We start from the raw sequence: 12969 nt of genomic DNA on the forward strand, positions 1-12969 counted from the left end.
TCTTCTGTCTTTCTTGCCGCGCAGTGCCCGAAGCTAAAGCAGTTCGCAAGTGCCGGTCGGCCAACTCCTGAGATTTTCATTCCGAATCCAAAACCGAAGTCTTCTACAAAGCTAAGTACCCCGTTGGGGAAACTTTTTCTTGCCTCAGATCGATGTCAGTAAAAGTTAATAACTGTATTTCTTGTGGGAAGGAAATACCTCATAAGGATTTCCATTCCTATAGTATCCCATGCCTAGGCCCAGACCACGACGTCACTGGTTGTCGGTTTTGTGCTAGGTTTAACAAGCGCACTATTAAACGTCGGTTTGATTTTGCCCAACATTACTTTGGCAGAAAATTCAATTACACCATGCCGTTGGAACTTCCGACGACCAGAATACATAAAAAGCACAAAGACAAAGATAGGCATCCGAGGCCCAAAACTGACGACGAGGCCTCTTCTAGGCCGATCACTGGTTCTCCGGTTTTCAGCGAGGCGCCTTCGCAGCCCCTGATGACTGCTTCTGCAGAACCACAGGCTGCCTCCGACTCCCACATGGAGCTGGCTGGGCCTTCAGACGCACAAGTTTTTCAGCCTACTGAAACTAACCCTTCAGAGGGAACCGAAGTAGCTGGGCAATCCACAACTTCAGAGGGTGTTTTCAGACCTACTCAGTTAAGCATTAAACCCTCTGCTAAGTCTAAGCCTCCCTTAAAAACAAAGAAACAAATACAGCATTCTCCAGGACAGGCATCCATGCTTAAGAAACAAATGCTCAAAATGGCCGAAGACCTAATCACCCTGATCAGGGGGTCCCATCCCCCACCTGATAAAAGGCCCAGACAGGATGCAGACTATGACTCATCCGACCAGGTGTCCATTTCTTCACAATCATCCTCAGACCTAGGGTATTCTTTACCCCCTTTTGAGGATTCTGATGCTGAGGAATCTATTCCATCAGCCTCTCCGCCTGAGGACTACTCCTTTGGGGAAACCTTACACACCATGAGGGAGCATTTCCATTGGGAAGGCCAGGATTGCTCAGAATCCAAGAAAAGGCTCAGAGACTTCCTTTTATTACCTCAACACAGACCCCTTGCGAATTCCGCCAGTGTTAGATATTGTGGACGATGTGTATACTGAAATAGAAAAGAATAGATATATCAAACGGGCAAACGAACGTGAGAGCCTGTGAACCATTCACTGCAAAATCCAGCAATGTAACCAAGGGAGTACCACACACAAAATGCTAAGAAAGCAAAGCATTAAAAGTCCATAGCTAGACAAAAATTAAATGCTATAACAAATTGATGGGTAGTAGGAATTAACAACACACAGGTAACCAGGCTCCTCAGTGCTTTCACCATGCTGGCTTCCTCAGAGTCATACTAATACACAAACGAAATAATCATTCACCATGTAATGAATGATTTATTTAAAACCTGAAACCTACCTACCTATTTTGCTTAATTTTTAAAATAGTTTTGCATAAATAGTTTATGATTTAAAAATTTAAACAATTTACAAATACAAAAAAAATCAAATAAAAAAAATATATAATATAAAAAAGATACAAAATAGAAAAGAGAAATATATATAATGAGTATATTATATATTCCTCTAAATGTATATGATTGTATATGATCTAACAAACTAACAAACCAGAAAAATAGAAGATGATGCATTCTCAACCTCTCCTAATCTCTTTCTGATGCATGTGATGGATACTGACCTGTCATAGAGGCGCCCATATCAGAATCCTACATCACCTAATTCACCTGTTTAGTTCCATTTCCATTGTCAACCTCAAGTTTGAATAATGTTTATTTGAATATGCTGTATGACTGTTTTGGAATTTTGATTGCTCATGTCTTGACATCGATGTCTTATAAATCTTTTGTTGTCTTCACCTCTTTATAATCCCTGGATCGAATTGCTCTCTTGTTGTTGGTTGTTGGTTTAACCAATGTAGGTGTGTGACGAGTATGAGCAGAGTAGAGTTAGATTTAATTGGTCCCTGTGTGTCATGAAAGTATGATCTGCCTCACTGCTGCCGGTTTGTGGATGGGTGGTACTATCATTAATGAACCCACATTGATTACAATTACAGGCGCTGGTATTATACACCAAATGGGAATATCCCGTGCCACTTGGCAGAGAGAATCTCTTTCTTTTTTCTTATTTTTGTACATGTACTTTGGTTTTGGTCCACCCAAATCCTTGACTCAATTGTACATTATCTTGGTATTAAAAATAGGTAAAGTAACAACACTGGTATTTCTATCATGCATGCACAACACACATTTCTAACCTCATTACTCCAAGTGTTATATCAGAGAATATGGTGGGGCTGCAGTAGTCCTTAAACCTTATCCACTTCTGCTATTCAAACTCTTCTCTCTCCTAAAATCTCTCTCATCTAACGGATTCAAGCGATTCAAGCTCATGGTTCTCATCTCCCCACATGCATTGAAAAACGGAGGAGGGATGGATGCTCTATGCAGTAGGGTATTCTTGTAACAGCTCTTCCCTGAGTATGTCAGTAAATTTCAAAAATGGGTTGTGTCCCTCCCATAAAAAAGTGTTGGCATAGAGTGTGGTAGTGTAATACCTCCCTTTCCCAATAAGCCATAACAGGGTAGGCGTTATTAAGCACAGGATGTGCATAGCTACTGCCACAAAAAATTGTTTTTCAAGATGACTTCAAGAAATAACGCCAATAATTCAATCAAAATAACATCATTAGAATTTATGACTGGTCTTAAATATTTTTCCACATAAAGTGAAACCATATTCAACTTACTATAGAAAGGTGTCGCGCTCAACATTCATGCATAGTGTCCCTGTATACCACAGCATCCATAATCACAATCGGACCCTCCTTATCTGCAGGGGCAATGATTATGGAATCATCAAAGTGAGAATTTCTTGTTGCTGTTTGAGGCCAGGAGCTACTGCGTGGATCCGAAGAGGATAAATTGTTGTTAAGAAGCTGAAGAGGTTGCAGTTACAACGGCACCATTTGGCGTGCATGCGCCTGAAGGAAGCTCAATATGGAATTGAGCTTTAGCTATATGAAATTATTAATAGAATACCATCTACCTGAGGAATTGATGTATGAATCTATCACCGAGGAAGTTTACATCGAGGCTAGGCGGCAGGCTTAGGTCGATAGATTAATGGACAATGTCTCACTGTTTGAGAAAAGACTTTTAGACCAAAAGAAACAGAAAATTGAGAGGGACACCTATCTGTTTCTAATACAGTTGAGCATGTGATTCATAACTATGACTTAGTCTATACTGTCAATAGTGAAGTGATGGATAATGAGAATAATATCCTTAATGAAACATTAACAACTAATAATAAACAGGATGCATGTAATGTTCAAATTAACAATGTCAATCAGCCTGTGGTAAGGAGGAAAATTATAGAATATAGAAAGATTGATGATGTCAACAGCAGGGGGCCAAAAGCGGAAGGTCATGGACACAGAGTCAGCAGGTCCAACCATAAAGAAGATGCAATTATAATCAATTTGTCTAATAGGGTACTGAATTTAGATGAAGAAATTGTACTGAATAAGGGATTGACATTCATTCCTACTAGAAGGAGTGATATTACTGACACATTGATTGACATTAAGATGTTTGTTAGAAACATCCAGCTAAGATTATGATAACAGTTCCAGTGTGAATAGTTTCAAGCCTACCAGTACATATGTTCCAGTATTACATCCATGACTTATATGAATATTATAGTGACAACTATGGTAGAAAGAGGAAAGGTAAATACAACATGACCTTTACCCAAAGACAAGCATTAAATAGCCTAAGAAATGATGATTCCATAATCATTGCCCCTGCAGATAAGGGAGGTCCGATTGTGATTATGGATGCTGTGGTATACAGGGACACTGTACGCCAGATGTTGAGCGACACCTCGTTCTATAGTAAGTTGGAGCAAGTGATGATGAAAGTGTTTCGTGTATATGACACTATTGATGACTTATTCAAGAGTGGCATTATAGATAAAAATCTATCCAAGTTTTTAAGGGTCAATGACCCTCTAATACCTGTACTGAAAGGCCTCCCCAAGGTCCATAAGAACCGGATGAAACCCTCCATGAGGCCTATTGTCTCTGGAGAGGGCTGGTTGACGCAACCATTTTCACTTTATGTGGAAAAATATTTAAGACCAGTCATAAATTCTAATGATGTTATTTTGAGAGACAGTAAAGAGTTTCTTGTTAGTTTGTATGAACATGTTAGTAGATTGGATGAGAACAGTGATTATTATCTGGTCACATTTGATGTCACCAGTCTTTTCACGGTCATGCCGAATGATTGTGGTGTAGAATATGTGCAAAGTTATTTGAAGAAATATTCTAGTATGGATACACATGTGATTGAATTATTGGCGTTATTTCTTGAAGTCATCTTGGAAAACAATGTTTTTTTGTTTGATGAAGAGCTGTATCTGCAAAGGGATGGCGTAGCTATGGGCACATCCTGTGCCAATAATCCAACCTAGTTATGGCTTATTGGGAAAGGGAGGTATTACTACCTCACACGCTATGCCAACAGAATGTTAGATTCTACAAGAGATTCGTGGATGACCTCTTTTTTATATGGGAGGGGACTGAAGCAGAATTATTAGAATTTGCAGCTTTTATGAACAACACAGAAATTTACTATGACATACATAAGTTATCATTCCTGGATGTAGATTTAATCAGATTACAGAATGGTATGTTGAATACAGCTGTTCACAGAAAGAGCTGTTACAAGAATACCTAATGCATAGGCTGCCATGAGAGCCTCTCTCTTTGAACTGCTAGATGAAGGTTATCATGGAGAGAGTTTGAGAAGCAGGTTAATAGCCAGATCATATAATAGTGTTGAAGTGGATAAAGTTATAAAAGAAACCGAAGGTTTAAGGACTACTGCAGCCCGACCATATTTCTCTGATAACACTTGGAGTAATGAGGTTAGAGAAAATGTGTGTATGCATGGGCATAGAAATACCAGTGTTACTTTACCTATTTTTTATACTCAAGATGCCTACAATGTGAAGGGTATTATTGAGAAACATTGGGCAGTATTATGTGTTGATAATGAGATCAAGGATTTGGTTGGACCAAAACCAAAGTACATGTACAAAAATAAGAAGAACTTAAAAGAGATTCTCTGCCATAAAAGTGGCACCGGATATTCCCATTTGGTGTATAATACCAGTAATCAATGTGGGTTCATTAATGATAGTACCACCTTCCAGCAGCCCATGACAGGGCAGATATTTACTTTCATGACAGGGACCAATTGTAAATCTAAGAATTTAGTCTACCTTGCACTCTGTTCCCAACAGGCAATTCAGAGAGAGGATCAGGGAGCATTGTTATAAAATGAGAGTGAAAGACCCCAACAATGCATTAGCTAGACATCAGATGTCAACCAATGAGCAACACAAATTCACGTTCCTAGTCATACAACATATTCAAACTAACATTAGAGGGGGGGGTGTTGAGAATTATACACTGGAAATGGAACTAAGGTGGATTCTACGATGTAGAGCGGAATCCTACCCTGGCCTCAATGACAAGGTCAGTATCCATCCCATGCTGAAGAAAAGGAGATTAAAGAGGCGTTGACATCAATGCATCTTCCTATTTTTGAGGTTTGTTAGAGGAATAGATCATATACATATTTCTATGAATATACCTCCATGTGCATATATAATTGCACTTTTCCAGTATATTTCTCTTTTGTATTTTGTGTATAAGTATATTTTATTTTTGTGAATGTTTTTAGAATCACAAGTGTTTTAAATCCGTGAGTTTTTAAACTATATATGCAATGTATTTTAACTAAGCAAGAGTGTTAGGTAGGTTTCAGGGCCTCTTTAAATATTTCATTACATGGTGATTGAATGATTGTTTAGATCTGTGTAATAGTATTTAAATGACTGTGGTGTTAGATGGTTTGTTACAGTCTGAGGAAGCCAAGCATGGTGAAAGCTTACTGAGCCTACTACCATCGTTGTTATCGCATTTAATTTTTGTCTAGCTATGGACTTTTAATTTGCTGCTTTTCTGCACATTTTTGTTGCTGGTACTCCCTTGGCGACATTGCTGGATTTTGGTAATTGAGATAGTTCACAGGCTCTCACGTTCCGTTTATGACTTTGATGTGTATACTGAATCCAGCTTAAATCCTGACTCCTTACCTTCAGCCCCAGTTAAACCTGACAGATATTACAGAGTTCCTGACACACAAATTTCTGTATAAAAGCCCTGTTGCTGACCCTGAAACTATTTCTCAGGGACCCAAAGGGATTAAGGCCTCATCAGCAAAAAACCCAGTTCCCTCTGAAAGAGATTCCAGAGCATTAGACAGATGGGGAAAGAAAGTATATACGTCTGCAACTTTAGCAATGAGAGCCTTAAATTGCCAGTTTCACATGCTAAAATATCAGCAATTTTTGATGTCTCAGTTGAAGCAAAAAATGCTTCCAGATTCAGATCCCCCTAATTTAAAAAAAAAATGCAGGATTTACTGCATGCAGCTGAACAAGTGGGAAAGCATACTTTGCAATGTGGTTTTGATTCTCTAGAGGCCTCCTGTAGAGCAGCAGTTACAGGCTCTGTCATTAGAAGACATGCTTGGTTAAAAGAACATACGTTACCAGATCATGTTGAAGCAAAATTATTGGATGCACCTTTGCAGCGGGATGTGTTATTTGGAGTTAAGGCAGAAGAGGTATTAAAGAAGATGGAGGATAAGGCAAAAATCTATGCAAACGGTGAAGGATTTCTTACAGGTTCAGCCTCCTCGATTTAGCAGAAATTGGCCAACAAAGAATTGGTCCTTTCCAGTTACAGACAGACCCCAAAGGGGCAGATACAGACGTCCAAGAGGTAGAGGTCAACCACAAGGTCCTTACAGGCCTCGACAATGGGGTACACCAGGCCAGAAAGAAGGGGAAGACAAGCCCCAACCATATAAAAAGCAGCCTCACTGACTTCCCACTACAGCTGCCAAACAGCTCTCTCTTGGCAGCCCCCTTAGGAGGAAAACTGGCACTTTTCTATCACAATTGGCATTGGATCACCAAAGACAAATGGGTTCTCAACATTGTATCTCAAGGTTACAGGTTCCACTTTCACACTCTGCCAAGGTTAAAAGGAATGCCAAATCTGCCACCAAATCAATGGGCAGAGGCTCAAAAACAAATTACAGCACTCATGGACATGAGAGCTATTCAAAAGGTACCACCACAAGAGCAAGGACAAGGATTTTACTCAATACTCTTTCTGGTTCCCAGAAAGGACAAAGCCTGGAGGCCCATTCTGGATCTTTCTTCTCTAAACACTTACCTAGATGTTCCGAAATTCAAAATGTTGACACTACAGCATCTTCTTCCCATGCTGTGCAAGGAAGCTTGGCTCGTGACCTTGGACCTCAAGGAGGCTTACCTGCATGTCCCTATCGGACAAAACTGCAGAAGATACCTCAGATTCAAAGCTGGTTCAATGTGCTATCAATTCTCTGCACTCCCCTTTGGCTTCTCTACTGCGCCCAGGGTCTTCACAAAGTGCCTGGCGCACCAGTAATTGCATTTTGCAGACAGAAAGGAATTCAAATTTATCCGTACCTGGGCGATTGCCTGATTCAAGCAGAGAGCAAGGACATTCTTCTGAAGTGTCTGGCATTCATAAAAAAGTTATTAAGTTGCCTGGGGTACACAGTAAACGAAAAGAAATCAAAACTAGTGCCCTCACAAGAGAGAATATTCCTGGGTGCCAGCTTGAACACAATGGCCCAGATGGCTTATCTCACGCCAGACAAGCAAGGACAACTGACTCCATAGTTTCAATTGATGGCAACAAAGACCCAACTCCCTGCAAGAAAAATTCTGCAGGCCTTGGGTTACATGGCATCTTGCATACTACTAATTCCATATGCCAGACTGCATATGAGGAAACTACAATGGTACCTAAAGAGTGTATGGTCTCAACACTGTCCAAGTTTGGAAACAGTTATACCACTAATTCCTTGCCTTCAACAGGAGTTTCGATGGTGGGCTCAAGCTTGTCACCTCAACAAGGGACAGCCTTTTACTCAACCCACAGCCAGGCAAACACTGACAACAGATGCATCGGATTACGCCTGGGGGAGCACACATGGCAGGAAAATGTATTCAGGGCGAGTTGCCCGCAGAACAAAGGCATCTTCACATCAATCAAAAAAAGATGCTAGCTGTACAAAATGCCCTTATAGTTTTCAAGGACCTGCTGCATCCAGGACAACTATTACTAAAGACAGACAACACCACAGATGTTCGTGTTACACTGCTGCAGTCTTGGGTTATCCTGCCATCAGGCGGTCCCGCAGTCGGCCAGAGTTCCAAAGTCTTGATCCGGCATTGGTTGCTGTCGCTTCCTCCCGGACGTCAGTGCGCCAGGGGTATATAAGATGCATCCAATGCTATTTTCTTCAGTCTTTCTTGCAGTGTGGTGCCCGAAGCAAAAGCAGTTTGCAAGTGCCGGTCGGCCGACTCCTGAGATTTTTGAAGTCGAATTTCAGATCCGAATCTTCAATAAAGCTTAGTACCCCGTTGGGGAAACTTTTTTCTTGCCTCAGACCGATGTCAGAAAAAGTTAATAATTGTATTTCTTGTGGGAAGCAAATACCTCATAAGGACTTCCACTCTTACTGTATTCCATGCCTAGGCCCTGATCACGACGTCACTAGTTGTCGGTTTTGTGCTAGATTTAACAAACACACTATAAAAAACGTTTTGATTTTGCTTTGCATTACTTTGGCCGAAGGTTCAATTATACTATTCCGTCGGATCAACCGACTACCTCAATACCGAAAAAATGCAAAGACAAGGATAAAGACAGGCATCCGAGGTCCAAAACCGACAAAGAAACCTCTTCTAGGCCAGTCGCCGGTTCTCAGTGAGGCATTTTGCAGCCCCTGACACCCGCTACCTCAGAGCCACAGGCCACTTCAGATTCCCACGTGGAGACAACTAAGCCTCTGGAAGCTCATGGTATTGGGCCTACGGAAACTAATCCCTCAGATGGGTCCGGAGCCGCTGAGCAGGCATCTGTTTTTGAGGGTGTTTTCAGACCTTCACAACTTACCATTAAAACAACAGCCAAGACAAAGGTACCATTAAAGACAAAGAAACAAGTACAGCATTCTCCTGGACAGTCCTCCATGCCTAAGATTCAGATGCTTAAAATGGCCGAAGACCTTATTACTCTAATCAGGGGTTCCCACCCCCCTCCTGAGAAAAGGCCTAGGCAGGATACAGACTATGATTCCTCTGATCAGGTTTCAATTTCCTCTTCAGACCAGGGATACTCTCAACCCCCCTATGAGGACTCTGATGCTGAAGAATCTATCTCTTCAGCCTCTCCTCCTGAGGATTATTCTTTTGGGGAAACTTTACATACCATGAGGGAGCATTTCCATTGGGAAAGTCAGGATTACTCAGAATCCAAGAAAAGGCTCAGGGATTTCCTTTTATTGCCTCAGCACAGGCCCCTGGCTATTCCTCCTGTGCTAGATATTGTGGATGACGTGTTCTCTGAATCCAGCTTATCTTCTGATTCTTTGCCCCCTGCTCCAGCCAAGCCAGATAGGTATTATAGAGTCCCTGACTCTCACAAGTTTCTTTACAAAAACCCTTCTGCTGATCCAGAAACTATTTCCCAGGGTCCAAAAGGGGTTAAAGCTTCCATTGCAAAAAATCCAGTACCCTCTGACAGAGATTCCAGAACTTTGGATAGATGGGGGAAGAAAGTATACACTTCTGCAACTTTAGCAGTAAGAGCTTTAAATTGCCAGTTTCGCATGCTTAAGTACCAACAATATTTAATGGCTCAGTTAAAACAGAAAATGCTTGCAAGCTCAGAAGCTGCTGATTGTAAAGAAATGCAGGATTTATTGCATGTAGTTGAACAGGTGGGAAAACATACTCTGCAATGTGGTTTTGATTCATTAGAGGCCTCTTGTAGAGCCACAGTTACAGGTTCTGTGATTCAGACATGCTTGGTTAAAAGAACAGAGTTTACTTGATCATGTTAAGGCAAAATTATTGGATGCTCCTTTACAACATGATACCTTGTTTGGTGTTAAGGCAGAAGAGGTGTTAATGAAAATGGAGGATAAAGCTAAATCTATGCAAACAGTCAAGGATTTCTTACAGGTACAGCCACCTCGGTTTTGCAGAAATTGGCCAACAAAGAATTGGTCCTTTCCAGTGTCAGACAGGCCACAGAGAGGCAGATACAGACACCCAAGAGGCAGATCTCAACCCCAAGGCTCAAACAGACAATGACAGTGGGGCACCTCAACCCCAAAAGGAGGTGAGGCCAAGTCTCAACCTTACAGGAAACAGTCACAATGACTTTCCCCTTCGTACGCCAAGCACGTCCCTTTTGGAAGCCCCCTTAGGGGGAAAACTAGCACTTTCTTCTCAAAACTAGCAAACAATCACCCAAGACAAATGGGTTCTGAATATTATGTCTCAAGGTTACAGGTTCCACTTTCATACTTTACCAAGGCTAACAGGAATGCCAGACCTGCCACAAAATCAATGGGCAGAGGCACAAAAACAAATTTCCACCCTCATGGACATGAGAGCTATTCAAAAAGTACCACAACAGGAACAAGGACAAAGATTTTACTCAAGACTCTTCCTGGTCCCCAGAAAGGACAAGGCCTGGAGGCCATACTAGACCTTTCAATTCTGAATACTTACCTGGATATTCCGAAATTCAAAATGTTGACATTACAGCAGCTTCTACCCATGCTGGGCAAGAAGGCTTGGCTTGTTACTCTGGACCTCAAAGAGGCATACCTGCATGTCCCTATCAGACAAAATTGCAGAAGATACCTCAGATTCAAAGCTGGTACAATGCACTACCAATTCTCTGCACTGCCCTTTGGCTTATCTACTGTGCCCAGGGTCTTCACAAAGTGCCTGGCACCAGTAATTGCATTTTGCAGACAAAAAGGAATTAAAATATATCCATACCTGGACGACTGCCTCATTCAAGCAGAGACGAAGGACATTCTTCTACAGCATCTGCCATTTGTAAAAAGGTTGCTAATTTCTGTAGGGTACACAGTAAATGAAAAGAAGTCAAAACTAGTGCCCTCGCAACAGATTATATTCCTGGGTGCCAGCTTAAATACAACGGCCCAGATGGCTTACCTCACGCCAGACAAACAAGTTCAACTAACTCAATATTTTCACTTACTGGCAAAAAAGTCCCATCTCCCTGCAAGAAAAATTTTGCAGGCCCTGGGATTCATGGCATCCTGCAAACTACTAATACCATATGCCAGACTGCATATGAAGAAATTACAATGGTACCTAAAAAGTGTTTGGACTGAACACTCTCACAGTTTAGAAGCAGTAATACCAATGATCCCCTGCCTACAACAGGAGTTTCGATGGTGGGCACAGGCATGTCACCTAAACAAGGGTCAGCCTTTTACCCAACCCCCAGCCAGGCAAACTCTAACAACAGATGCCTCTGATTACACCTGGGGAGCACACATGGCAGGAAAATGCATTCAGGGCAAGTGGACCACAGACCAGATGCATCTTCACATCAATCAAAAAGAGATGTTGGCTGTTCAAAATGCCCTAATAGCTTTCAGGGACATTCTGCATCCAGGACAAGTATTACTAAAGACAGACAATACCACAGTAATGTGGTACATAAACAAGTAAGGGGGCACTCATTCTTATCCCCTATGCAGGCAAGCTATGACCTTGTGGAACACAGCTCTAACGTAACAAGTCCACCTGCAAGCACAATTCCTGCCAGGAAAGAGAAATACTCTGGCAGACGATCTAAGCAGAAATATCATGGACCCTCACGAATGGAAATTGAATCCACAAATCTTCAGCATGGTAACGCAAAAATGGGGATGCCCAGACATGGATCTTTTTGCCTCCCCACTGAATTGCCAACTACAAAAATTCTGCACAAGGACTTATCACAAACAAGCATGGAAAGTGGATGCTCTTTTGTTCAGCTGGAAAAACCTAAACGTTTATGCCTTCCCGCCACTGATTCTCCTTTCAAAGGTACTCCTAAAAGCCAGACAAGAAAAACCACAGATGATCCTGATTGCTCCAGACTGGCCACGCCAGCACTGGTACCCTATCTTAAGGAACTTGGCTCAAGGCCCACCATGGATTTTGCCTCAAATTCCACACCTCCTGACTCAACAAAACAATCAGATCCTACACGGTCAGCTCAAAACCCTAAACCTGACTGCTTGGTAGATACATTAATCAAACAGGCAACACCTCTCTCTAAAGCTGTTATGGATGTCATTTTGGAGGCCAGGAGGCCTAGCACCAGGAAAGCTTACGCAGAAAAATGGAAGAGATTCTGTGCCTGGAACCAGGCTCAAAACCTTGACCCTCTTGTTCCAAACATTCCTCAGATTTTACAATACTTAACTGAGATGCTGGACAGAGGCCTATCCTTCTCATCAATTAAGATCCACTCCTCTGCCATTTCAGCACATTACAACACGGATCCTCCTTTATTCTCTCATCCCCTGCTAAAGCAGTACGTCAGTGGGGCTAAAAACATAAGACCGCCCCGGAGAGCACCAACACCAACTTGGGACCTCAATTTCGTTTTGGAAAAGCTGACCCTACCACCTTTTGAGCCAGCCAATATAAAATTTTTATCATGGAAAACAGCTCTGCTCCTGGCAGTAACTTCAGCACGAAGAGTCTCAGAGCTACAGGCATTAATGGCAGTGGAACATTTTATAATTTTTCATCAGGACAGGGTTTCCTTAAGGACAAACCCTACCTTTATGCCAAAGGTGATATCTAGTGTGGCTCTTAACCAAACCATCCATTTGCCAACCTTTTTATCCAAACCACCAGAATAAAGGGGAGAATCTTCTGCATTCTTTGGACATACACGGGCAGCTAT

The 12969-nt window shown here is 41.8% G+C and overlaps 1 protein-coding gene across 1 annotated transcript in view; it reads left to right on the top strand.

Moving 5' to 3' along the window:
• Positions 1 to 12969, top strand: part of ZNF644 (zinc finger protein 644) — a 1505096-nt gene that overhangs the window by 180572 nt on the left and 1311555 nt on the right. The gene's annotated exons all lie outside the window — the stretch shown is intronic.

Source organism: Protopterus annectens, chromosome 10.part0, assembly GCF_019279795.1.
Source record: "Protopterus annectens isolate FY-2018-M chromosome 10.part0, PAN1.0, whole genome shotgun sequence".
Classification (NCBI taxonomy): domain Eukaryota; kingdom Metazoa; phylum Chordata; order Ceratodontiformes; family Protopteridae; genus Protopterus; species Protopterus annectens.